Source organism: Capra hircus, chromosome 8 (genome assembly GCF_001704415.2).
Source record: "Capra hircus breed San Clemente chromosome 8, ASM170441v1, whole genome shotgun sequence".
Classification (NCBI taxonomy): Eukaryota; Metazoa; Chordata; class Mammalia; order Artiodactyla; family Bovidae; genus Capra; species Capra hircus.
The window spans coordinates 29,354,183-29,381,314 of NC_030815.1; the positions used below are offsets into that span (position 1 = coordinate 29,354,183).

The 27,132-nt window shown below is 41.0% G+C and overlaps 1 protein-coding gene across 3 annotated transcripts in view; it reads left to right on the forward strand.

Moving 5' to 3' along the window:
* The window catches only part of ZDHHC21 (zinc finger DHHC-type containing 21), a 69,229-nt gene continuing 58,158 nt past the window's right edge, over positions 16,062-27,132 (forward strand). For 2 of the 3 annotated variants that reach the window (XM_018051948.1, XM_018051947.1), the window contains exons 1-2: positions 16,062-16,297; positions 24,799-24,930. The gene's annotated coding sequence lies outside the window, so the exon portion shown is untranslated. The remainder of the gene's footprint in view (positions 16,298-24,798; positions 24,931-27,132) is intronic. The other variant, XM_018051949.1, reaches the window with a different exon arrangement.

Here is a 27,132-nt window from a genome sequence, read left to right on the forward strand (position 1 = left end):
TCCCTCGTGCATTTTGGTTTAGGTAGTTTAGTAATGGTTCTGTGTTCGTATGACTGTGTTTGTGCTACTGCATAAAAAAACTCTGTTACAAATTTTATTTTGTAAATGCCACAGTTGCAAACTCTGAAAAGATTCCAAATATTTTAATGTATTAAATTTTCATGTATGACGCATTCTGGGAAATACTATAGCATTCATTTGTCTTATATTTTGCCCTTATTTGTTTTTCCTCTCCCATAATTTAAAGGCACTATTGGAAGATTATCTAGTAAGAGTATTTCCAAAATGGCTTCATAGGCTAATGACACTGGTCCAGGTGTTTCTTTTAACACTGCAAACCACTTTCTGCTAAGGTCCTTCAATCACTGTCTGTCAGTCATTTCTCCTGTGTGTATTTATTTGTATGAAAAGCGTGCAGAACTGACTTTCCTTAACCGTATTTCTTTTTCTAAAATCATTCTTTAAAAATTCATCTTAAAAGTGATGTTATTTGAATCCCTTTACTTTCAGTGTACCCAAGAATGTATATCCTGGAATAATAGTTATTTTTCTAAAAAAGAAATTAATGTCTATTTTAATTCTATTCCTCTTTAGTCACACCATCTAACCTGGTGTTCTGAAGAAACAAATGCATTTATATTTAGTGTATACTCTACAACACATCAATGCAATAGAATATGTGCTGCAGAGATATACATGCAACATTTATATTAGAATATATTATACCCTTCTGTGGTCAAAGACAACCTAATTGGCCAAGATATGGTCATAAGGATAAAACTGTTAAGCATTAATGATATCCCAGCTGGTCAATATATTTTGGTGCCAAAAGCTATAGAGCAGCTGTCTAGTTTGCAATTGCCTCACCCTGATTATGTAAACCTATCTCTGCCAATTGACTATCTTTCTCCTCCTCACACACTTGCAAATCCCTTTTATCTATCCTTGCAAATAGACTCTCCAGCCCAAGCCCCAAACAATCATCAGTTTTATTCAAATTCTGCTCTGCCCTTTGTTCATGTGTGAATTCAAGATGAGATAGCTGATGGTTGTAGCAGAGGTCACATTCAAAGAGTAGCAGCATGAAACGCATGAAATTGCCCACATTCAATGATTTTTATTTACAAAAAAGGCATTCTCTAACTGTTTGACATAATACATGGCAGCATAAGAAACAGAGGAAACACAAATATTGAACAATCTATTAAGTGCCAGATACTGTCCTGAGTCTTTTATATAAATTGTATAATTTAAGTCATGTGTAAATGCATAACTAGTACAATGCTAACAAGAATCGGATGAGGTATGTAAATACCCTATTTTGTAGGAGAGGAAAATAAGCCAAAAAATTTTAAGCAACTTGACTAAGATCACGTGAGGCATATTTTCTACTTGTATTAAAATGTTTGCCTATTTGCTGTTTGTCAATTTAGATTTAACTCCTCTAGGTCTCTTGCCTATAGCTCTCAAAGCTAATTTCTTTTTACCTCTGGTCTACCCTCATGTTTGAAGGACAGTGATGTTATCTCTTGAAAGAGAAATCATCCCTAGCTTAGGTTCTCAGCCAAGCATTGCCTTGACTTAAGAGGTGGTCATGGCAAGCCCCCTTCCTCAATTTTGGTCTCATTTTCCTCCTGTATAAAATAAGGCTGGTAATAATTACTTCAGAATTACTGTGATGATCAGGTTTAGGTAACAGCACATCAGAGAGCTTTAGATCCTATAAAGCTAGGATAAATTCACTCTTCTCTATTCAGACTTAAAAAAAAAAACAAAACTGTTTTGAGACATTTAAAGGACATAGAAAAAGTACACAAAGCAATACAACAGACCCTCAATTTCCCACTACCAGAACACTTAACATTTCGTTGTCTTGTGCTTCTTGTCTATTTTCTTAAAAGTATGAACCACTTCACATATATGTCTTCTCTAACTACCATGCTGATGTATCCCCCAAGTCCCTGAGCACTCAGTACTTACCCCACTCCCAGTCTTGTTTACACTTCCAATACCTTTCATATTTTTGTAAAGGTACATACACATCCATAAATAATGCATACTATTTTTGTGTATATGTTCCTTTACTCAGCAGGTATTTATTTGTCCACCAGTTCTGTGCACGATAGAGCTGTAAGTCTATAGCTGTGTCCACAGCAAGGAAACAAGTCAGACAAGGCCCGTGGTCCTATAAAGTTCATGTTCTAGTGCAGGGAGACAAGCAACTGGAAAATCAATCAATTCATTAATTAATCAACTGAAAAGGAAAAAAATCAGATGGTTATAAGTCATAAAAAATAAAAGAGACACGTGTGCTGAGGTTAATTATGTTAGACTGAACAACCTGTGAAAGTGTGACAATAAAGCTGAGTTTTTAATTACTACGAACATGATATTCTATATAAATTGCTCCATGGTTACTCCTTTCTCCATACAGGATTCCAACTTGTTTTTACAACAGTTTCTAAAGGTGTTTTTGCTATACTATTTTATCTCTATCAGGAAGTATGACATTAAGTATTCCCTACAGGGATTGGTTAACTTAGCTTTGATAATTTATTTTTTTGGTGTGTATAGTCTCCTTAACCTGTCAGTTTAATTCTTAATTAAGAACATTATGTGTTCTCTGAATTTTCACTGATAATTTATGCTATACATGACATTATTCTGAGGACCCTCAGATAAGCAAACATAGATAAAACACATTTTCTCCCACCTTGTAGCTTATAATATAGTAGCAGAGATACTATATGCAAATTATAAAGCAATAATTGTGAGCAAGTCCTGTATATTATATATCTTTGTTAGTCTCCCATTTCTAAAGTTTTATATATTACATTATTTTAATATATTATTAGATATATTTCTTTTTATTTCTTACATAATAGTATTGGCCTTCCCTGGTGGCTCAGAGGTTAAAGTGTCTGCCTCCAATGCGGGAAACCTGGGTTCGATTCCTGGGTCAGGAAAATCCCTTGGAGAAGGAAATGGCAACCCCCTCCAGTATTCTTGCCTGGAGAATCCTATGGATGGAGGAGCTTGGTAGGCTACAGTCCACGGGGTTGCAAAGAGTCGGACATGACTAAGTGACTTCACTTTCACTATAATAGTATTATATATTTACATATTTTAAGATTTTTATATATTTGCATATATTTAGGAACATACACATATGCCTACAAAGTATAACTTTAATATTTTGTAAGGAATAAAAACTCAATACTTGTAAAGGTAAGTGAATGAATTTTGGGAACTACTCTTGAAAAGGTCTGTGGGGTACATAGGGTGGGGAACTTGGAATGGCAGACAACAAGTCTTAAAAATGTATTTGATAGACTGTGGGGAGTTTTTGAAGATTTCTGAGGAGATTAGATTGTATGGATTTACAAAGTAGATTCAGAGGGCCTCATGACCCCCTGAAATGTGCATAATTGTTGTGGTTATGGACACACTTCAGGGGAGATCATCTAGAATCTTCCCGAGCTTCTACAAGATTTCCATGAGCCAAAACTGTTAACAGTGGAGCCAGTCAGTTGGAATGGGGAGAAAGCATGGAGGCCAGAAGAGCTGGAAGAAAACTTGGAAATCATGTTCACAAACCTCTTCCGAGCAAATCTTGGGAAAGTCAAGTTTCCAGTTCAAGAGCGGAGGAGGAGTTTTAAATATACATCAGTGGGTCCTCTTCACCTTGCTTAATGTTCACTTTCAGGAGTTGGCAATGGTGAAATGGGTGAGTAATCATACCTTAAGCAAAGGAATGGACTTTCCTGTAATACGAGTTTTCCAAAGCCAGGCCCTAGTTATCCACCCACGTTTCCGGGAGAGAGCTCAGATTTTCATTTTATTGCCATGCTCCCTCCGTTTTTGTTTCATTCCTCGTCCTTTCCTCCAAAAGAAACAACCAGTGACCCATCTCTGGGTGTGGACTTGGGTTAATGTTTCTCAGGGAAATGGTCATAATTTCCTCTTGTCCACCAGCTAAGGGAGACACGCCTGTTTATGTTCAATATCCCAAGAATAAGAGTTTCCAGTACATGCCTCTTTATGTCACGGTTCCAGTAATCAAGCGAACCTGCATCCTGCCTAAACCCCAGACAAGAAATAGGTAAAAATTTAAATGAATGCACAGATTTCACCTCTTACGGCTGTTCAAATAAAACATGAAAAGGATGCCTCCATCAAGGGCCCTGGGATCCGTTGGATTTAGTAATCTATGAACATTAAAAAAAAATAATGTCCTGGAGCTTCTCAAGGCTATGAGAACACAGGGTGAAACTATCACTGAAGGGGCCTCCTCCCTGTGCAGAGATTGAAAAAAGAGTTTTCATGCCCCTCATTCCCCTGTGCTATGGCCGTGGCTCTGCTAAGTCACTTCAGTCATGCCCAGCTCTGTGCAACCCTATGGACTGTAGCCTGTCAGGCTCTTCTGTCCATGGGATTCTCCAGGCAAGAATACTGGCGTGGGTTACCATGCTCTCCACAAGGGGATCTTCCTGACCCAGGGACTGAACCCATTTCTCTTATGTGTCCTACATTGGCAGGCAAGTCCTTTACCACTAGTGCCACCTGGGAAGCCTCCTAATTCCCCTGGCCGTCTGCAAAGGTGACTATGAGTCCAGGCATAGCTCCAAGGAAAGTAGTTCCAAGCAGGTGGAATTTTCTTTGTGTCTACTTTTCCTCCTTTCTGCTTCACCCTTGAGCTCCCTTCCCTCTCTCACCTTGATTCTAAGATATTCAAATTGTCTACAGTTGCCCAGGGCTCCTAATTCATGTGCATTCATCTGTGTCGCTCATCCAGTTAACATCTATTCAGAATGAATTAAACATCAGGCACTGAGCTGACCCGCCGGGGTACCAAGATGGCTATGACAGCTTCCTGCCCTTGAGGATATAGAATTTACCAACCAGAGAGTTCAGATTTCATGGACAGGTAACTATTCCTTCACCTTGGCTGTGTGTTAGAATGGTCCATGAGCATTTAAAATACAGAAGTTCTGTTCCAATAATTAGAGGTAGGTGTTGGGGACACCAGGCAATTGTCAATATATTTTTAAAGCTCTGCTGGTGATCTTTCCACCAGGGCAGATAATGAGTAGGTGGGAGCTACTGCAGAATTCTGGTCACAGGAATTCTGAACACTTGCTCAGGTTTCTTCTTGAATTAGAATATCATGCTGTTCTCTCAGTCCTTCTTGATCCTCCAGTTTTGTTGTTCTCCAAAACTCTAAGTTCCTCAAATTTCATTTTCAGGCAGCTTATGAATAGCAGTATCCTTGCTCAGTTTTTGCCCAGAGGAAATAGAGGTGTTCAATTGAATTTTTTTCTCCCGCAAATCATTACCTCTTTTTCTTATATACCTATTACACGTACTCCTCTATTAGCATTTAGCCCTATAATTTATTAACTCTCATATTTTAGCATGCCTCAAACTTACTTCAGGTGCTCACAAGCAAGGCTTTTTTTGGGCTCCACACCCAAGGCATCTGATTCACTGGGTTTGAGATATGTTCTGGCATCTAAATTTTTTCCACTTCTTTATCATGAAGATTTTTCAAACATACAAAATAGTTGAGAAAAATTAGATCCCAGAGACTTCCGCAGCCTCCACTTCAGTTGAAGCGACTGTTATGTTTGCCATACTGACTTTATCTTTCCATCTGTGTGACAGTGTGTAGATGTATGTTCACTACATATTTTTATACTGCAGGCCCATTTGAAAGTAAATTGCAGATATCATGCCATTTCACCTTTAATTCTCTAATATGCATCGTCAAAGAATAAGGTTATTTTCCTCTGCAATTAAGGATGATAATATCATTATCACCCCTAAGAAAATTAATAATATTTCCAAAATGTCATTGAGTTATTTGCAGTGTAACAGTCACCATCTGGATCTTGCTCTCTCTCTCTCTCTCTCTCTCAAGTATAGAGCTGGAAATTTCAGACTTTATGATAGGCTCCAGGAGGAGATCTCAGGGGAACAAGCAGGACTTAAGAGACAGCCCCAATAAGTCTTGAGTTTTCTCTGAGTAGATTTCACAAATCAGGACAGAGATTCCCTGGAGTAGGAAATGGCAACCCACTCCAGTATTCTTGCCTGGAAAATTCCGTGGTCAGAGGAGCCTGGTGAGCTACAGTCCATGGGGCTGCAAAAGGTCAGATACAACTGAGCACATATAAACATAATGTCTGGCCAGAAGGCCCATTCCACTTGACACAAGGCCTAAGGGAAGCCAGACAGTCATACAACACCTAGGGTACACTCCCACATACTGGCTTGAGCTAGAAGGAAGGAGAAATGTTCTCTCTGGCCCTGGGAAACTTCAAAGAAAATCCTTCTGCCTTCAGGTTTACAGTAGAAGTCAGGTGACGAGTGCAGAGAAAGGCATCTACAATCATTCACTACATACCTAGTTTAAGGAATAAGATCAGCTTCCATGGAAATGATCAGTTGAATGATTCTTTGCTGTGATTAAAGCTGCTTGACATTGTGGCCCCGCGTCAGGCTTCAGGAGAGCTGTAAGAAACAGAGATGGTGGGAGTTGGAGTTTGATACTTCTGCACACTCTCTAATATTGCCTCCATAAAAATAGCATCAGCTGTTGCTGCACATGGTATAATATTAACATGCTCCTTTAATATCTACAGCATGCCCGTAAAAGACTTTGGTGATGACAGTTGGCGATTTCCATGGCAGTTAATGAATGACAGCACAGCGGTGATCAGAGTGCTTCAGGAAGAGTCTCTCAGAATGCTGGTATGCACAGATCCAGACCGCAGGATGAATCCTGGGTGCAGGACTTTCTAAACCTAAGGCTGACCCATTTCGTTGTTGCCTATATGGTTCTATAGGGTCGTATCTCTAGGTTCTCCCCAAACAGCAGAAGTGGACTGGGAAAAGGTGAAGGGAATAAGGGAGTCACTTGCTAGAATAGGTATGAACTTAGGGCAGACTTTTTGTTTTTGTGATGCAGTTACAGTGAAAGTATTTTTTCCTTGTTATTGTCTAGTTGCTAAGTTGTGTTTGACTCTTTTGTTACCCTGTGGACGGTAGCCTGCCAGGCTCCTGTACCCATGGAATTTTCCAGGGAAGAATATTGGAGTGGGCTGCCATTTCCTTCTCCAGGGGAATCTTCCTGACCCAGGGATCGAATCCTCATCTACATTGACGGGCAGATCCTTTACCATGGAGCCACCAGGGAAGCCCACAAGAAACTTACTGCTTGATTAAAAGAGCAAAGAACAAAGACGTGTGTGCATATGGTATGCATCTCTATCAGTGTGGCAGGCGTTGCTCTCCAAAGCAGCACAGGTATTTAATAAGCTGAAGATGTGGTCAGTGTATTCTAGCTGTTCATTAATCTTTCACCATCTCTTGCACTGAATTCCTCAATTATGCATTTGCTTGCTTCATGCTCTTCTCCATTGTAACACTCTAAACCTGCATTGCCTATGGAATTTTCCCTGGCATCTCTGCTATTCCACCCATGTCAGCTATATTTTTACCACTGAAGGCTGTGGCTCCCTGCTGTGGCATTGCAGGTGTCAAAAGGTGAAATATCAGGTGTCCTCTTTTTTTTTTTAAGCTATTAGATGTAGATTCCATGAACCCAAAGCAGGTCCGTTGAGTTAGTAGGCTTGGAAACCAACAAAAGTTAAGTCTCTAAAGTGTTTTACAGCCATAAATACGATTATGCACAACAGCTGAAAGTACTATTTTCATTACCTCTGGCACCTAGGTTTTCTTTGAAGGACTCAGTAATGATGTTCTTCTCCTAGTCAGCATTCTCGCCACATGAGGCACATGGGCCGTCCCTTTCGGTCTCCTCGTCACCATTCCTGGTGCTAAACAGTCTCATGTTTTCTCTTCCTTTCAGAGAGCCTAGCATCTCCTGGCTCCCTTGTGGCTCAGCTGGTAGAGAATCGCCTGCAATGTGGGAGACCTGGGTTTGATCCCTGGGTTGGGAAGATTCCCTGGAGAAGGGAAAGGCTACCCACTCCAGTATTCTGGCCTGGAGAATTCCGTGGACTGTATAGTCCATGGGGTTGCAAAGAGATGGACACAACTGAGGGACTTCACTTTCAGCACCTCCTGTTCTTGTTTCTACACAAAGATGGAAGCCATTCCGTTTTAACCCTTAGTTTTCCTCCTGTCCCCATCAAAATTTCCCGCTTGGTCATCCTTTGGCTCTTCTTTGCTTCTGACTGAGAATTAAGCAACTGTTTCTTTTCTAGCAAAGATAGCCCTCCTATTTGGACTCTTGATTTTCCTGGTCCTCTTGCCCTTCAATTTGTTCAAGTTTCCAATTCTGACTTGTATTCTGCTTCTCTGTTCTTATGGTCTTGTCAGTTTTCTCCATCTCTTTTTGCTATTTTCTTCACAATAACATCTCTCAAAGAACATCTCACTCAGTCTTTCTCCATCATGCAAAGAGGTCAGCATCATCAAAATTGCCCTATTTTTAATGTGTTCTTTGCATTGAATCAGGGCAGAACTTGCCATCATCTTTCTAGGCCCATTTTATTTCTGTCTTGGAACTCTGTTAATCCTGTTTACTTAGAATAAGCTGTTTTCTGAAATACCACTCACAAAAATAGTTTTTTAAAAGCAATAAAAAGCCTTCTACTTCAATCCATGTTTCTCCAAAGGCTCAGGCCAGGCTCTGCCCAAAGCATCGCTTCCTCCCATGTTGGAAGAATCCACGTAGGAAACCGCTGAGTCTGCTTGCTGAGGATGGCAGCTATTTTGCTGTGTCTTTGACACAAAAAGGGAGACCTCTCTCCTGAAGAATCTTGACTGTTGAGTCCTGACAACATGTGGCTTTCATAATCAAATGGGCTCTTAAAACTTACTCAGCCCAGAACTACCAGGAACAAGTCTGCAGCATAACAAAAGCAGATTTGTTGCCTTGGAAAAGGGAGAACACATCAGAGGAGTGCCTGCCACTAGGCGGGTGGGTGGAAGTAAGCATCTTTGTGAACTGGGCTTTTACTGATGGACTCTGAAGATGGTCTGAGGGAAGCAGCGGTCAGTTTCCCACTGGTGGTTGTTCTGCAGTACGATTTGAAAAAGAGGGAATTTACTAGGAATTGGGTGTTGTCAGCAAGTGAAGGTGTCAAGAAGACTGAGCAATTGGGTATCCCTAGTAAGAAATGAAAAGAGCACGTGGCATTATTGTAATTTCTAACTGCTGCATGACCTTGGCAGAAATAGTGTTTTCTATTAACGTTGCAGCTGCCTTCATCTGTGTCTGTCCTCCCAGCCTGATTAGTGGCAGGGCTTTTTTTTTTTTTTTCCTGTTTTCAATCCAAGTTAATTTTCGCTCTTTCAATTCCAAATAGATTTTAACTCTTTCAGCATCTTAGACTCTAAACTCACCTGATCATTCACTGGGATACATTTCCCCACCTAAACAGTTGTAAGCATTTTAGTTCATCTTGGTTTAAATTTGTAGGCACTTCTAGAGCAAACACCAAGCAACTTAAGAGCTTGAAGCAAAGTCATGTGGCTTCTCTCATAGGTTCCATTTTAGAATATTTAGAGCTTTTCCCAAAACCCCACACCTCCCCACAACTTTTGATAATGCTACTGCCCTCGCAAAAAGTCTTTCCAGAGTACAGCAGGTCTATTATTGTTGTTCAGTTGCTCAATTGTGTCCAACTCTTTGTAACCTCATGGACTGCATCATGCCAGGCTTCCCTGCCCTTCGCCATCTCTTGGAGTTTGCCCAAACGCATGTCCATTGAGTTGGTGATGCCATCCAACCATCTCGCCCTCTGCCGTTCCCTTCTCTTCCTGCCTTCTATCTTCCCCGGCATCAGGGTCTTTTCCAATGAGTCGGCTCTTCGCATCAGGTGGCTAAAGGATTGGAGCTTCAGCTTCAGCATCAGTCCTTCCAATGAATATTCAGGGTTGATTTCCTTTAGGATTGACTAGTTTGATCTCTTTGCAGTCCAAGGGACTCTCAAGAGTGTTCTCCAACAACACAGTTCAAAAACATCAAGTCTTTGGTACCCAGCCTTCTTTATGGTCCAACTCTCACATCCATACACGACTACTGGAAAAATCATAGCTTTGATTATACGGACCCTGTTGGCCGGTCTATTACTCTGGAAGCTTAATGACTCACTGGAAATCTCATTGTCTTTGAAGCTCACCATAATTGGGCTTTTTTCTACCTTTCCATTCTCCTCTCTGTCTTTCTCTGTGTTTTACATTTGAGCCACACCAGAGAAAGCAATGGCAACCCACTCCAGTACTCTTGCCTAGAAAATCCCATGGACAGAGGAGCCTGGAAGGCTGGAGTCCATGGGGTCGCTAAGAGTTGGACATGACTGAGTGACTTCGCTTTCACTTTTCACTTTCATGCATTGGAGAAGGAAATGTCAACCCACTCCAGTGTTCTTGCCTGGAGAATCCCAGGGATGGTGGAGCCTGGTGGGCTGCAGTCCATGGGGTTGCGAAGAGCTGACACAACTGAGCAGCTTCACTTTCACTTTTCACTTTCATGCATTGGAGAAGGAAATGGCAACCCACTCCAGTGTTCTTGCCTGGAGAATCCCAGGGACAGTGGAGCCTGGTGGGCTGCCGTCTATGGGGTCGCATAGAGTCGGACACGACTGAAGTGACTTAGCAGAGGGACCCTTGCACTTCTACACCTCCATACCTTTGCTTACACTTTCCCACATCCTGGAGGGAGCCTCTGTCTAATCAAAATCTTACTCTCACTTATCTGTTGGAAGAACTTTCTCTGTGAACCCACCCCGAATCATCTCGTTGACACTGTTAGCTGCTTCTTTAGCACTTCCCGTAGTAACTTGTCCATACCTCTGGTTAGCATTGCTTTTCTTCTGTCTCCTAAGAATGCAGTGTTTTTTGGAGTTATCATTAATATTTTTGGGGGGGAAAGAGTTATTTTACCTACTCTCTATTTCCTAGGGAAAGTTCTTAATGTGAAACTTATTAATTCTTTGTGGTTCTCTGGGAACACGGAAAGGTAGAGCATTTTGGGAAACTCTAGGTATAAATCTAAAGGTATAAAACATGTATGTACATGTTTATATACTTGTGTATTTTGTTAGGAAGAGAGTCTATGACTTTCTGCAGATGCTCAAAGAGATGCATAACCCCAAAGAGGTTAAGAACAACTATTCAAATATTAGACTGTTGTGGAATGGGCACTCTGCCACTCAAACAGATGGGGGAGATGACTATAAGCAACCAAGAAATCATGAATGTGCATCAAATGTGGGTGCTTAGGGCATGGTACCCAGCTGGGCAGGTGGAGAACGCTATCCATCCCAAGCTGCCAAGGGCTATTAGCCAGTACTGATTAAACTCTGGACTGCACTTGTTCTGACTTTGGGAAATTGCAGTGAAATTCTGTCCTCCCCAGTCAAGGCACAGAAGCACAGTCGTTGGCTGAGTTTATCCACATAAATGCCCTGACTGTGCCTTTGTTGAGAAGCCAAATTGGCAGTGGCAGCAGTGCTACTTGTCCTTTCTACTTTTTTCTATTCCCAGATAAATATTAGTTTGATTAATAATCATGGTTCAGTCAGTCACAGGCACCATGAAAACAAGAATTCTGGAGGGGAAAAAAATAGTGCATGGCATATGTCTTCTCTAAGAGTACGTTGAAAAGCTCCTCAAAAAGATTACATGATGCCATATCTTCCTATCCTCTCTGTATAACATGGTTTCTAAGTGTATATGTTGCAGCACAATATAGTCAATGTTTAGCGTGAATGATAAAATTATGACCTGACTTTCAGTGTAAGGGATAGGTCCTTGATGATACTTCTTAACTGCCCCTGCAAAAAAGAGAGAAAACGTTCATGATTTTGAGAATGTTTTTCCTGCCACTTATCTCCTTCCTTGCCTTCCTTAGAAAATTCTCTGTGGAACTGATTTGACTAATAATATTTTAAAGATGCGTGAATAGCAATACACTCCCATGTCATGTGCATTCACATGCTCATCAACTAAGTCTCATTTTGGCACCTGTTGAGATCATTTGCCACAAATTATTCTCTTTCGCAAGGGTATACTAAGAGACAGCCAAATAATATGCACTTCAGTACCAGGGTTTAAGGGGGGGGGGTAAAATGTCACATGTTTCCTCTTCCTCAAAGTGACTATCACTATGACCTCTTTCTTTTCAAACAAATCCAGTTATAAAAATCCTACTACATCAAAAGCATTATGATAAACAATGATAATTCTTCCAAAAGCAAAAGTGTGACAACCTTCAAACCTAGCTATTTGTGAATGAAGGAGCTTAGTTCTCCATCTGAAAAGCAAAAAACCTTGCATATAGCCAAATCAACTCCTATCAATGAGTTCCTTTGGGATTAACAGGTAATATTCCAACTCATTAATTTTCTATTTATTTACTTATTTATTTTTGGTTGTGCTGAGTCTTCATTTCTGCATGGGCTTGTCTCCAGTTGTGGCAAGCAGGGGCTACTCTCTAGTTGTGGTGTGCAGGCTTCTCATTGTGGTGGCTTCTCTTGTTGCAGAGCATGGGCTCTAGGGCATGCGGTTTCAATAGCTGTGGCTCTTGGCTCTGCAGCACAGGCTCAACAGTTGTGGCACAGTGGCTTTGTTGCTCCTCAGCATGTGCGATCTTCCAGATGAGGGATTGAACCCATGTCTCCTGCACTGCCAGGCAGATTCTTTACCAATGAGCCACCAGGGTAGCACTCCAACTTAGTCCTTTTAAAATGAGCATGCATTCAGTTCAGTTCAGTTCAGTCGCTCAGTTGTGTCCAACTCTGCCACCCCACGAATTGCAGCATGCCAGGGCTCCCTGTCCATCACCAACTCCGAGAGTTTACTCAAACTCATGTCCATTGAGTCGGTGGTGTCATCCAGCCATCTCATCCTCTGTCGTCCCCTTCTCCTCCTGCCCTCAATCCCTCCCAGCATCAGGGTCTTTTCCAGTGAGTTAACTCTTCACATGAGGTGGCCAAAGTATTGGAGTTTCAGCTTTAGCATCAGTCCTTCCAATGAACATGAAGGACTGATCTCCTTTAGAATGGACTGGTTGGATCTCCTTGCAGTCCAAGGGACTCTCAAAAGCCTTCTCCAACACCACAGTTCAAAAGTATCAATTCTTTGGCGCTCAGCTTTCTTCACAGTCCAACTCTCACTTCCATACATCACCACTGGAAAAACCATAGCCTTGACTAGATGGGCCTTTGTTGGCAAAGTAATGTCTCTGCTTTTGAATATGCTATCTAGGTTGGTCATAACTTTCCTTCCAAGGAGTAAGTGTCTTTTAATTTCATGGCTGCAATCACAATCTGCAGTGATTTTGGAGCCCCCAAAATAAAGTCTGACACTGTTTCCACTGTCTCCCCATCTATTTTCCATGAAGTGATTGGACCAGATACCATGATCTTCATTTTCTCAATGTTCAGTTTTAAGCCACCTTTTTCACTCTCCTCTTTCACTTTCATCAAGAGGCTTTTTAGTTCCTCTTCACTTTCTGCCATAAAGGTGGTGTCATCTGCATATCTGAGGTTATTGATATTTCTCCTGGCAATCTTGAGTCCAGCTTGTGGCTCTTCCAGCTGAGCAATTCTCATGATGTACTCTGCATAGAAGTTAAATAAGCAGGGTGACAATATGCAGCCTTGATGTACTCCTTTTCCTATTTGGAACCAGTTTGTTGTTCCATGTCCAGTTCTAACTGTTGCTTCCTGACCTGCATACAGGTTTCACAAGAGGCAGGTCAGGTGGTCTGGTATTCCCATCTCTTTCAGAATTTTCCACAGTGTATTGTGATCCACACACTCAAAGGCTTTGGCATAGTCAATAAAGCAGAAATAGATGTTTTTCTGGAACTCTCTTGCTTTTGCCATGATCCAGTGGATGTTGGCAATTTGATCTCTGGTTCCTCTGCCTTTTCTAAAACCAGCTTGAACATCTGGAAGTTCACGGTTCACGTATTGCTGAAGCCTGGCTTGGAGAATTTTGAGCATTACTTCACTAGCATGTGAGATGAGTGCAATTGTGAGGTAGTTTGAGCATTCTTTGGCATTGCCTTTCTTTGGGATTGGAATGAAATCTGTTCTTTTCCAGTTCTGTGGCCACTGCTGAGTTTTCCAAATTAGCTGGCATATTGAGTGCAGCAGTTTCACAGCATTATCTTTCGGGATTTGAAATAGCTCCACTGGAATTCCATCACCTCCACTAGCTTTGTTTGTAGTGATGCTTTCTAAGGCCTACTTGACTTCACATTCCAGGATGTCTGGCTCTAGGTGAGTGATCACACCATCATGTTTATCTTGATCATGAAGATCTTTTTTGTACAGTTCTTCTGTGTATTCTTGCCACCTCTTCTTAATACCTGCTTCTCTTAGGTCCATACCATTTCTGTCCTTTTTGAGCCCATCTTTGCATGAAATGTTCCCTTGGTATCTCTGATTTTCTTGAAGAGATCTCTAGTCTTTCCCAGATCTATTAAAACACCGATTGTTGGGCTTCTCCCCCAAAGTTTCTATGTCAGTAGGTCTGGGTACAGCTGGAGAACATGAATTTCTCATAAGTTCCAAGGTGATTCTGATGCTGCTGGTATGGGAACCACACTTTGATAACCACCAATGTAAGCCTTTAAGATTGCAAGGTCTTATATTTGTTACTAATTCAGAAAGCAGGACATAACACGTTTGAAAATACCTAGCAAAACAAGGTAACATAAGGGTCCAAACTAAACTACAATGTGTGTGATATTGAGAGAGAGGAACTCTGGGCTGGCAGGATTTGAGCTGAGTCCCAGGTCTGGATAGAATTAAGATCATGAGAGGAAGATGGAGGGCCTTTTAGGAAGGGTAGATTCAGAAGCAAGATAGGTAGAGATAAGACTGGAGGGAAAGGTAGGGACCAGTTTGTGAACAGCGTTCAATGCCATTCTGTAGAGTTCAGATTTTAGAGTTCAGCTGCTGCTGCTACTGCTAAGTTGCTTCAGTCGTGTCTGACTCTCTGCGACCCCATAGATGGCAGCCCACCAGGCTCTGCCTTCCCTGGGATTCTCCAGGCAAGAACACTGGAGTGGGTTGCCATTTCCCTCTCCAATGTATGAAAGTGAAAAGTGAAAGTGAAGTCACTGAGCCCTGTTCAACTCTCAGCGACCCCCTGGACTGCAGGCCACCAGGCTCCTCTGTCCATGGGATTTTCCAGGCAAGAGTACTGGAGTGGGGTGCATTGCCTTCTCCTTAGAGTTCAGCAAGTAGAATTTTTTTCCCCTCATTCCACACATTATTTCTCCTGTGGAAGACAGGCACAAGGATCCAGCATACTGAAAACTTTTTAACCTTCCCAAAGACCTGTTCAGCAGAGGTGAGGGAGAGAGTAAAGGTTTTATCTTTGGTGTTGGGCGAAGATACGAACTGAGATTGAGAGGTGGATTATTTGCAGTGTTGAATCAATGTGTTTTTCGTATGTTGCAGGGATGGGAAAGCCAGTAACTTTTGGATGACAAACACAAAGTAAAGCTTGTTTCACTGCGACTTTTGGTTGCCGACAGGAAAAAGAAAAATCTTGGCTGTCTTGGGCAACTTTGGCTCTTGGTACAGAGGGTCTGAAGTGGGCAAGACCGTTCACTAGAGTCCAGTGCTTTTCAATCTTCAAGGTGCACGTGTAGGCATCACTTGTAACCCTTCTTAAAATGCAGATACTCATTCAGCAGGCCTAAAATGGCGCGTTTCTAACACGTTTCCTGAGCATAATGATGCTGGGTACTGTAATTTGAGGCAAGGTACCAGGGGCCATCCAGTGTGAGGGGTAGAGAGGCACGCAGGACAGCCCTTTCGAAGGAAAGAGGATAAAGGCGATCTTTAAAGAAAGGCCCCTCTCCAGTCACTCAGGAGACTGGGGACGGTGTGTAAGGAGGAGGGCCTGGGCAAAGCTGGGAAGGTGGCAGCCAGGGAGGGCGGCGGCGCCGAGGTGCGTCAGGTGCTAGTGTTGGGTAGCGGCCGTCCGGGGGCACGTGGCCGCGGCGAGTCTCCGCCCGCCCCAAGCGCGATTTCTGGTCTTTGGGCCCTCGGCGGCTCCCATCGCGGCTCCCGGGCGCGCAGTGGGGACCACGGCAGCAACCGCAACCGGTCACTCCACCGCGCGGGCGGGTGCACCTATCCCGCCGGCCCGGCGCTCTGGCTCCGGAAGCGGAAGGGGAGCGCAAGCCCGGCTGGGCGGCGGCGGCGGGACTAGAGGAGAAGGAGGAGGCGGAGGTGAAGGGGGAAGAGCCGCCTGCAGCCGCGAGAGCAGTAGCGGGGAGAGCGAGCCCCCGGCGCCGGTGAGTGTGTGTGCAGGCGCGGGACGCCACGGCAGCCCGGCGCCCGCCCCAGCCCCGCGCCCTGCCCCGCACGCTCTCCCCTGCCCTCACCTGCCCTCACCCCCGCTCAGAGCCCCGGGTCTTCTCCGTGCCCTGCCCCCCTAGGGTCTGGCCTTTCTCCCAGCATCTTCAGCCAGGGAGCTGCAGCCACCCGCCAGCTGCCCCTCCCATTACTGGTTGTTTGGTGGTTTCCTGTTCCAGTCTAGTTGGTTTGGGGTAGTTTTTTGTTTGTGTGGTGTAAAAAATCTGTGCCCTGAGCTTCTCACGTATGAACTCTAGTTTCCCTTCTCTGTACCCACGCCCGGAGACCTGCTAGAGATCTGGGATTTGTTCCTGCCATCGCAGCTCTTCATTCATTCCCAGATCGCTGGGGTGAGGCTTCAGAGGATTTGCGAGAGGAGAAACAACTTGCTCCTTTGCTGACCTTCTTCCTCCCTCCCCCAGATCCAAGAGTGGTTTTGAGAAAATGGCTTATGGATGGCAGCAGTTTGCACTTGTTACCATTCACTATAATAGGCCACTGGATTTTAACCATTTAATGCTGTGGTCTTTTTCAAGCTGTATTTGGGTCATGTATTAAGATCCTTTGTGAGTCAGTGGAGGATGTCTGTACCTCTAGGGCGAAGGGAACCTGACTGGCTATTATTTGAAAATATTTCAGTATAGCCATCTATAAAAGTACAAGAGGAAAAAAAGTCAAGGTCGTTGTGGGCGGGTCATAAACCATAGTGTAAAGTTACACTATAAAATAAAGACCAGTAAGTATAATTAAGCACACAGATTAAAAGTATTTGTCAAATGGATCCAAGATCTGTTATGCTAATATGCGTACTTTAAATATTCACTACCTTCCTTGAAGTAAAAAGTAATAATAATTTTCATTTGATGTCTGTTCAGTACATGCCATTCCTTGACTAAAGGCTGTTGATGTAATGTCTTGTTAAATCCTTCCAACTCCTCAGATTTTTTTTTAAGAATAAAATCCAGAGAGTTGCTTTATTTTGCCATAGGTGTGCTGTGTTGTCATGGCAAAAACTATTTTTGAAAAGATAAGATGAGAAATCAGTTAGAAAGAAAGAACCAAATAATTTGGTGTTGTGGAAAGAAAAACTCGGTCACTATCTAGCTGTGGTTTCATGGGTAGGTCAGTGACCAATGGCATTTTTCATCTGTACAACCAGGTGAAGTGAAGTGAAGTCACTCAGTCGTGTCTGACTCTTTGCGACCCCCATGGACTGTAGCCTACCAGGCTACTCCATCTATTGGATTTTCCAGGCAAGAATACTGGAGTGGGTTGCCATTTCCTTCTCCAGAGAATCTTCCCTACGCAGGGATTGAACCTGGGTCTCCCTCATTACAGGCAGACTCCTTAACATCTGAGCAACCAGGAAGTTGGGCCAAACTCTTTAAGCCTTATTTTAGCTGTCCCATGCTTATTTGGAATATGCTAAGTTTGTAAATAATTTAAGACCCATTAACATGTTAAAGATACCTGAAGAAGTATTAGTAAAATTATATCAAAATAGAACCAAAAATGTATAAATCCATACTTTTAGCATAATATTTGCTGCTGCTGCTAAGTTGTTTCAGTCGTGTCTGACTCTGTGCGACCCCATAGAAGGCAGCCCACCAGGCTCCCCTATCCCTGGGATTCTCCAGGCAAGAACACTGGAGTGGGTTGCCATTTCCTTCTCCAATGCATGAAAGTGAAAAGTGAAAGTGAAGTTGCTCAGTGTCTGACTCTTTGCGACCCCCATGGACTACAGCCTACCAGGCTCCTCCGTCCATGGGATTTTCCAGGCAAGAGTACTGGAGTGGGGTGCCATTGCCTTCTCCAGCATAATATTTGGTGTAGTACTATTCCAGAATTCCTCATTTGGAGATCAAACAATAGGATTATATTAAGTCCTTTTAAACTGTTGTGATTTCTGTTTAATTTAACATACTTTTGAAGCCATAGTTGAAATAAATGAACTAGAGTGTATTTTAAATGAATTAATTACTGTGTCACATTGCCTACCTCTGGGGTGTTTTGCTTAATGAAAGAAATTTAAGCATTTAAAAATGCAAACATGGAACCATCAGCTTAACAGGTAGGTTCTTAAGAAGTAATCAGTGAATCATAAAATTTTGTACTTCTTTTTACTCACTGCCTGATTTCTCTAATTCATAGAGATGGATTCAGAGCCTGTGGAAAAGCACATGGGTAAAATAATGTCATGTATTAGTGAAGAAATGAATTGAGAAGTCTAGTAATGTCTCCATGGAGCTTTTTTTTCAGGAATTGTAATTGAATGTGAGTAAATAAAGTCTTTCTCAGTGTAGAAAACTACATAGTGATGTTATCAGTTCTACCAGACATAACAGGGAAGGCAAAGGAAGAGCTATTTGTATTACCAGCCAGTTGTCCTCTAAGCTCAGTTTTACTTTTGTATTAAGGAATGAAGGCATTTTATTTTACTGTAGTGGAACATTAGGACTCAGTTTCAGTTTCTCAAACACACTAAAAACAATGGCACTTTATCATCGAGAAAAATCAGCGCATTAATACGTCTTATTAAAGTCGAAAATGTTAAAAAATAGAGGTGAATGACAAGAAGCAATGGAAAAACACGTCTTTCTTATTATTAGAATATTGATTGTTTTTGGTTAAGAGTTTTTGGTAATTTTTTTTGGTAAGTAGAGTTTTCTGAATGTTGAGTTTTAAGCCAACTTTTTCACTTTCTTCTTTCACTTTCATTAAGAGGCTCTTTAGTTCTTCACTTTCTGCCATAAGGGTGGTGTCATCTGCATATCTGAGGTTATTGATATTTCTCCCGTTAATCTTGATTCCAGCTTGTGCTTCTTCCAGCCCAGCGTTTCTCATGATGTACTCTGCATATAAGTTAAATAAGCAGGGTGACAATATACAGCCTTGATGTACTCCTTTTCCTATTTGGAACCAGAAGTGAAGAAGAACTAAAGAGGCTCTTGATGAAAGTGAAAGAGGAGAGTGAAAAAGTTGGCATAAAGTTCAACATTCAGAAAACTAAGATCATGGCATCTGGTCCCATCACTTCATGGCAAATAGACGGAGAAACAGTGGAAACAGTGGCAGACTTTATTTTATGGGGCTCCAAAAATCACGCAGATGGTGACTGCAGCCATGAAATTAAAAGACACTTACTCCTTTGAAGGAGATCAGCCCTGGGATTTCTTTGGAAGGAATGATGCTAAAGCTGAAACTCCAATACTTTGGCCACCTCATGCAAAGAGTTGACTCATTGGAAAAGACTCTGATGCTGGGAAGGATTGGGGGCAGGAGGAGAAGGGGACGACAGAGGATGAGATGGCTGGATGGCATCACGGACTCGATGAACGTTGAGTCTGAGTGAACTCTTGGAGTTGGTGATGGACATGGAGGCCTGGTATGCTGCGATTCATGGGGTTGCAAGGGGTTGGACACGACTGAGTGACTGAACTGAACTGAAATTGAGTTAGCCTAGTTTGAAAAGCATATCTTAATAGATACAAAATAGCACTACTTGCATTGGTAGCTACCTGTCCCAACGTAGTTGGTAGTTTATTAGCTTATTTCCCTTTTTTGACGTACTCTGGCGAAAAAATGTGATATTTGTAAAGTTTGTCTTCTGCCTTTTAGACCCCTGTTTCCTGGTGCTTTTTACCCAAGTGGGTTAACTTTGTCTGTTTAAGAACTGAATAAGTTTCTGGTCTCTCTCTGTTGCTACCACTTCCACAAAAGGGCAGGTTAGGTAAAAATTAGTATTTTACTACTCACTGACTCATTTAATTTTAATTTTAACTTAACATGCTCCACTGTGGTTTCAACCTGACTTCTGATTTTAAGCCTTTTATCAGTAATTATGGAATAAATAACTTTTTTTTTTTTTTAACTGTTGTAGTATTTTCAGCTTCAGCAAGCAAGGAGAGTTTTTTTTTTTTTCTTTCAGTATTATTGTTTTTAAATCATGTCTGCTTTGGTAAAGCCTGGTGTGAAGGAAATCTAATTTAGCTTTTTTTTTTTTTTTCCCCCCCAGTCTGTTCTTGGTGCAGTGGATACTTGATAGGGATAAGTAGCTGACTTGCCTTTCCTCCTGGAAGAACATGCCTAATTCACATCCAGGAAATGCCAGAGCCTTACTTCTGGCTTTTCCTGTAGCTGAAGGTTTTCTCCTTGTGCTGTTTTTTGAGCAGAAGTTACCTGTGTTCAAAGGTAGCGAGCTTCTATCCCTACCCCGCATTTAATACCAGTTCTTTCCTGGCTGCCCTGTCCCTTTTCCTAAGTGAAGAGTCCCACATAGGCCGTTTGTACTGACTGAAACAATATTAGGTGGGCTTTAATTCATATCATCCCACACCTTTTGAGTTATTTTTGTTTTTTTGTTAGGAGGTTTGTTTTTTGTTAGAAGTTGCTGTATTGCAATACTTTTAATAATGGTGTTAATTTACTTTTTTTTTTTCACCTATGAAGCATATACACAGAAGAGCCTCAGCTTATGTTCAGTTCTGCCCAGAATATAGAGACTTAAAGACTTGTTCTAGGAAGTGGATTCTTGAAACCATCAGTGGTACAGGTTGGACACTTTGTTCCCCCACATTTTCATGGGGTCTTGCTGGAGACCTTAGCAGATGGGCCAGAATTCCCAACTATAATTCTGTATTTTTCCTTAGGTTTTGAAATCAGGTCCTGATTTTCTCCCATGCTTCATTCCTTAACTCACCAGGCCTTCTACTTTTACCTGAAAATGATTTAGCTCAGTCACTCTATTTTTAGATCAAATCTCTGTTTTTGGTTTTTCGCTTGAAGAGACCTCATGCATGCCTGCCTGGTGGAAATACAACCTCCCTACGTGCTTATAGTATGATGCGAGGGAAAAGGCTGTATACTGTCTGAGGTTTCACATCCCTTGACAAGTAGTTCTCAGATTCTGGTGTTGGAAAAAGTAGATAGCTGGGTATAGTTAAATTGTGCGTGCCTCTAAGTCACTTCAGTCGTGTCCGACTCTTTGCGACCCAATGGACTGTAGTCCGCCAGACTCCTCTGTCCATGGGATTTTCCAGGCAAGAATACTAAAGTGGGTTGCCATGCCCTCCTCCAGGGGATCTTCCCGACCCAGGGATTGAACTTGTGTCTCTTACCTGCCTCTAGCGCCACCTCAAATCACTGCTTTAATGATGGCAACCCAGAAACATTGTTTCATCTTGGAGTTTTTAAGACTAGATGTAAAATTCATCTTTAAGTCCTTCCTTCCCCTTATAAACTCCCATTTAAAATTACCATTGTTGGAGGTGTTTCTTATTTGCCAGGCAATTTCTCCTTTAGGTATGACAGTCACCTTGTGTGTTGATATTTTAATCACCATATTAGAGATGGTTAAACTGAAGCTTAAAAAGAAACTGAAGCTTAAAGAGCTAATAAAAGGCTCTGTCATAATTTGAATGTGACTCTCTTAAACGTTTAAGATTAATTTCCTACTCTGTTAAAATAAACTGAATACCTCTGTGATATTTTAAAAATTGCATGACCTATTTGGCTAATTATTAATGACATCTGTATCCGGATATTTTAGGTAGAATTACTTGACTAGTTTCTCAGAGTTGATAAAATTAGAAGTTAAATAGCTGTATAAATATATACAGTTATATATTTATGTTTTTGAGATTCATTTAAAGCTGCAGTTATAAGGTTTAAATTTTATATATTTGTATAATATGTTAACCATTTTATTTTGACACTGTGGGGGCGGGATTTTTTTTTTTTTTTTTGGTTTGCCCTGTAAATCATCAATTGCAGTCTTTCACACAGAGCGATGTTAAAAATAATTAACTTTTTGTAGTTATAGAACTTTGAGATATTCTTTGCTGTCACAAAATCTCTTGGGTTTTTAAGACTGGGATTGCTTTTGTATCACATGGGTGAGATTTGATTCTACAGTAATGGCCATGCTGAATAGATAAAATGCTTGTCTCATTTTCGGTGCTGTGGCTGTGATGTGTTCTAATAACTGTAAATTCGAAGTAGGATTTTTTTTCCCTTGATTTTAAGCTGGCGAATGCCTAGGATGGTTGACTTGTGCTGTTACCTAATGTTACTGACAGAAACTACTGTTTTGCTGGAAACGTTAAGAAGCCACCCTGAAGTCCTAGCCCGAACAGAATTACTGACTTTGGCCATGTTTCAGAGCACTTCCTTGTACCACACTTAATTCTGTTTGAGGTCTTTTCTAGAAGATGAGTTCATTCATTGCTGTTAGAGTAGCAGCTCCTTCGCTAAGTCATTCTGTATTTTGTCTCTGAAGCAAATGTGCAGGCCACGGAGACCACTTTAAATTAGCTTAGCAAGCTAGAGTAGAAACAAGTTACGTTTCACAATCGAGCAGTCATGATCCATAGAAAAAGTGACCTTGGGAAAAAAATGCGGTTAAAAAAAAGGAGTCTATAAAGGGAATGGAAATGCAGTGATCATAATTTTGATATTTTCTTCCACATCCTCTGTATGTAATAGGTTCCTATTGCTATGGTAAGCAGCATGCATAGCAAACTCACAACTTGGCTTTTATTTCCTTTCTTGGGGAATGGTACCACCATTCACCTAGACCCTAAGCCAAACACTTGGGAGTCATCATAGAATCTGCCCTATGTGTGATTGATCACCATGTCCTGCTAGTTTTACTCCTAAGTTCCTATTCTGCCCTTTTCCAGCATACCTCCTGTCTTGTAAGTTTTCCATCCTCACCCCTACTCCTTCCTACTTCCTTTAGAAACTACTGCTTTTGGGGTACTTACCATATGCCCTCATCTGTCAACTGAATAACCAGTGAAAGTGAAGTCGCTCAGTCATGTCCGACTCTTTGTGACCCCGTGGACTATAGCCCACCAGGCTCCTCCGTCCATGGGATTCTCCAGGCAAGAATACTGGAGTGGGTTGCCATTTCCTTCTCCAGGGGATCTTCCCGACCCAGGGATCGGACCCAGGGATCGAACCCAGGTCTCTCGCATTGCGGGCAGACGCTTTAACCTCTGAGCCAACCAGTAAACCTAGCTTATTTCATATAGTCAGTCTTGGAGCTTTATCCGTCCACCCAAGTTTGTTCTTCAGAGTGTTGCTCTTTCTAAAATGCACATTTCATCATGGCATTCTTTTGCCTATAATCCTTTAGTATTTTCTAAACTACTGTCTTCAGGGTGAAGTCCAAACTCATTGGCATGGTTTAACCGTGTTTTTCACTCTGTCTACTTGTAGGTCATGAAATCAGTGTAGTAGGCTGTGACCAACATTATATATTTTCATTAAAGTGAAATACAATAAAATAGTGAAGTATATATCACATATAGTCTGGATAAATATCACTTCATTAAAGTTTTTCAGTTATATATTTTATAGTTATGAAATATATACTCACATATCTCATGTATTTCTGTATATTTGCTACTAGATGTTCTGAACTGTATTTCTTAAAGATGATTGTTCTCGAAAGGTTTAACATGTTTTATGTGATTCTTGCGTATGAATGACTCATTTCAGTGTACTTAGATTTTCTTTGCCTCCCTTATACCTTTGCCTACTTTGCTGTCTGATTCAGAAGAGCCTCCGTTTGTCATCATTTCAAGGTTTCACTTGCTCCAGAAATCTGTTCTTGGTGGCAACACCAAAAGAAAATTTTCACCGCAGCCTGGTAGACCCATAAATATTCACATGACTGAAAAAAGTCCCATGAACCAGTACCTTTCCTCTACGAGACACATTATTGCCCCATTGCCGTCTATCTTACTTTGTCTTGGTTGGTGTTGATCATGTCTGTTTACGAGTTTGTCTCTGTTGAGAATAGGTCTGGTCTCTCTTTTCTCTTTTAAATCTATACGCAGTGCCAAGGCTTGGTATATAGACAATAAGAAGTGACTGAATTAGTGAAATTCTGGATCAGTATGTTTTCTAGAACTCTTTACAGTAACTCTTAAACTCTTACTGTTTAAGCCTGAACTGTAGAAATTAACTTTAATGATTTCATTATAGGAGGATAACTTTTTCCTTAAAACATTTGAATGAATATGTGCTTCTATTTTTAAGCCCTTTACATTTGTCAGTTGTGATTAGACAGTCCTAGCCTAACATCTTGATAGACATTACATTGCATTGTGTCAGATCAGTGACCTCAGGATCTACTGTTACTTTGTAATTTGTGGTCAGGAAGTTTGGTGAAGCTAAATACTGGACACATAACACTTAATTTGATTTTATGGGAACTGGGTAGTTTCATAAGAGAAAACTTTAATGTATAATGGCAGTCAGATAAAGATTTTTGGGGGCTGGCGGGATTAGATGTGAAGACAGAATTGAGTGGAGTCGGATCATTTTATTTCTAAATTTAAACTTTTGTAATTGGTGATTTTTCAGTTAGAATATTTAGTTGTTTACAGTTTGTATCATTGTTGTGAGATCATTTTTATTAAACCATTAATAGAGTCTCATGGAGAACTGCTATTGAGGAGAGATCCATTTGTTGGGATGCAATAAAAAAAAAAGAATAATCAAGATAAACTGCTAAATCCAAGTACCAGAAAAATTGCAACACATCTCAGTGAATTTGCAAGTGGTAAGTGCATTTAATTTTAATGGGAATATGTTTCTTAGTTCTGTGGCATAGTATCCTTAAAGTGTTACGTTTACATGAATTTTAACAATCTTTCATTTGCAAAAAAATATACTTTATGTAAAGTTTTTCATATTAAAATTTTAACCACATTTTGTTAAACAAGGCTTTTTCCACAGAGGGAAAAAAAAAAGAATAATAAATAAATAATATTGAAACATCTTCCTGAATTATATGTCTTATATGGCTTTATTGCTGATGCTTCTGTGCTGCATTTTTAAAGATACTAATTTGAAAAACATTCCATATAAAGATAATGCATAGTGATAAAGAGAGGCTAAAATGAAAATTTCTGGTGGGCATGGCAACTCGCTCCAGTATTCTTGCCTGAAGTGTCCCGTAGACAGAGGAGCCTGGTGAGCTATAGTCCATAGGGTTGCAAAGAGTTGAACATAGCTGAAGTGACTGAGCGCAAGCACACTTGTTTCTTAATAAGCTTAGACTTATACATAAATATACGTACAAAATGTGATGGCATTCCTTCTCTCCATCCTTTCCTTCCTCAGCCTAGTGATAACCACTGTTAACAGTTTGGTAGGTGTATTTTCTTCCACACATACAGAAATAACTACGCATTATTTTTTTTTCTAACAAAAAAAGAATCACATTGCATAAACGTTTCTGTAACTTTCCCCTCCAGCATTTAATTATGAAAGATTCTAAGCAGAAGAACTGAAAGAATTTCATACTATAATACCTTCATACCCATCACCATAATTCTGCAACTAATGTTTTACTGAACTACATCACATGCTCGTCCATCTCTGAGTCTATCCATTAATCCGTGGTTTTTGGGATCCATTTGAAAGTAAACTGCAGTCATCTGTGCGCTTCCTTCCCCCTCTCCCCAGTACTTCAGTGTACATATCATTAACTAGAGTTAAGCATTGGTTTAAAGAAATTTTTTTTTTAAGGTGAATTGACATACCATGAAATGCACCCATATTAGGTGCACATTTGCTGGGTTTCAACAAATTTATAACCTGTATATCTCAAATTTGTGTCAAGATAGAGATCTTTATCGGCACCCCAGAAAGTTCGCTTATACCTTTTCCTAGTTCACCTCTATGCTGCCCTCCTTTCAGGAAGATATCCACCCCCATAGATTTTGCCATATAACTTCATATAACTTCTTTTCACTCAACACTTATGTGGGTCAGTTCAGTTCAGTTCAGTCGCTCAGCCGTGTCCGACTCTTTGCGACCCCATGAATCTCAGCACGCCAGGCCTCCCTGTCCATCACCAACTCCCGGAGTTCACTCAGACTCACGTCCATCGAGTCAGTGATGCCATCCAGCCATCTCATCCTCTGTTGTCCCCTTCTCCTCCTACCCCCAATAAGCCATATGCACATTTTGATCAACTTGCTATCCTTCTTTAAAAATCGCAATAGCTTGGAAATAGTCTATGTTGTGGATGTATTGTGATTTACACTATATGACCATTTCTCTGTCTCTCTATGGGCATTTGTTGTTGTTTAGTTGCTAAGCTGTGTCCAGTGTTTTGTGACCCCATGGACTATAGTCCACCAGATGCCCAGGCAAGAATACTGGAGAAGGTTGCCATTTTCTCCTCCAGGGGACCTTCCAACTCAGGGATTGAACCCCTCACTTCTGCTTGGCAAGAGGATTCTTTATCACTGAGATCACCTGGGAAGCCCCTACCTGGGTATTTAGGTTGTGCCATATTTTTGTGATTATAAAAAGTGCTATATAGAACATCCTTATATGTAGATATACCTGTACGCTCTGGTGAATGATTTTATAGATATGACTAGAAATAAAACTGCTGGATCAGAGTGTTTGACATTTTAATAGATACTGCCAAATTGCCCTTCAAAGATAATTATATCAGTTTACATGCTTATCAGCAATGAATTGAAAGTGTCCTTTTCTCTGTGCCCTTTCAACATTGGGTGTCATCTGTTTTTCTAAAATTTTGTCAATACAAAGGATGAAAAATACAACTAGTGATTTCACGTTTTTCTAGTCAGCAGTGATTAACCGTTGGATTTTTTTTTGTCCTTTGTGAATTGCTTCTCCATGTATTTACTTTAATAACTCTTACTAGTAATATGATATATTCTATTTTCTAAGGATGCTTTGTCTTTTAATTTTGTTTCTGCTGTGTTTTGAGCTTCAGAAA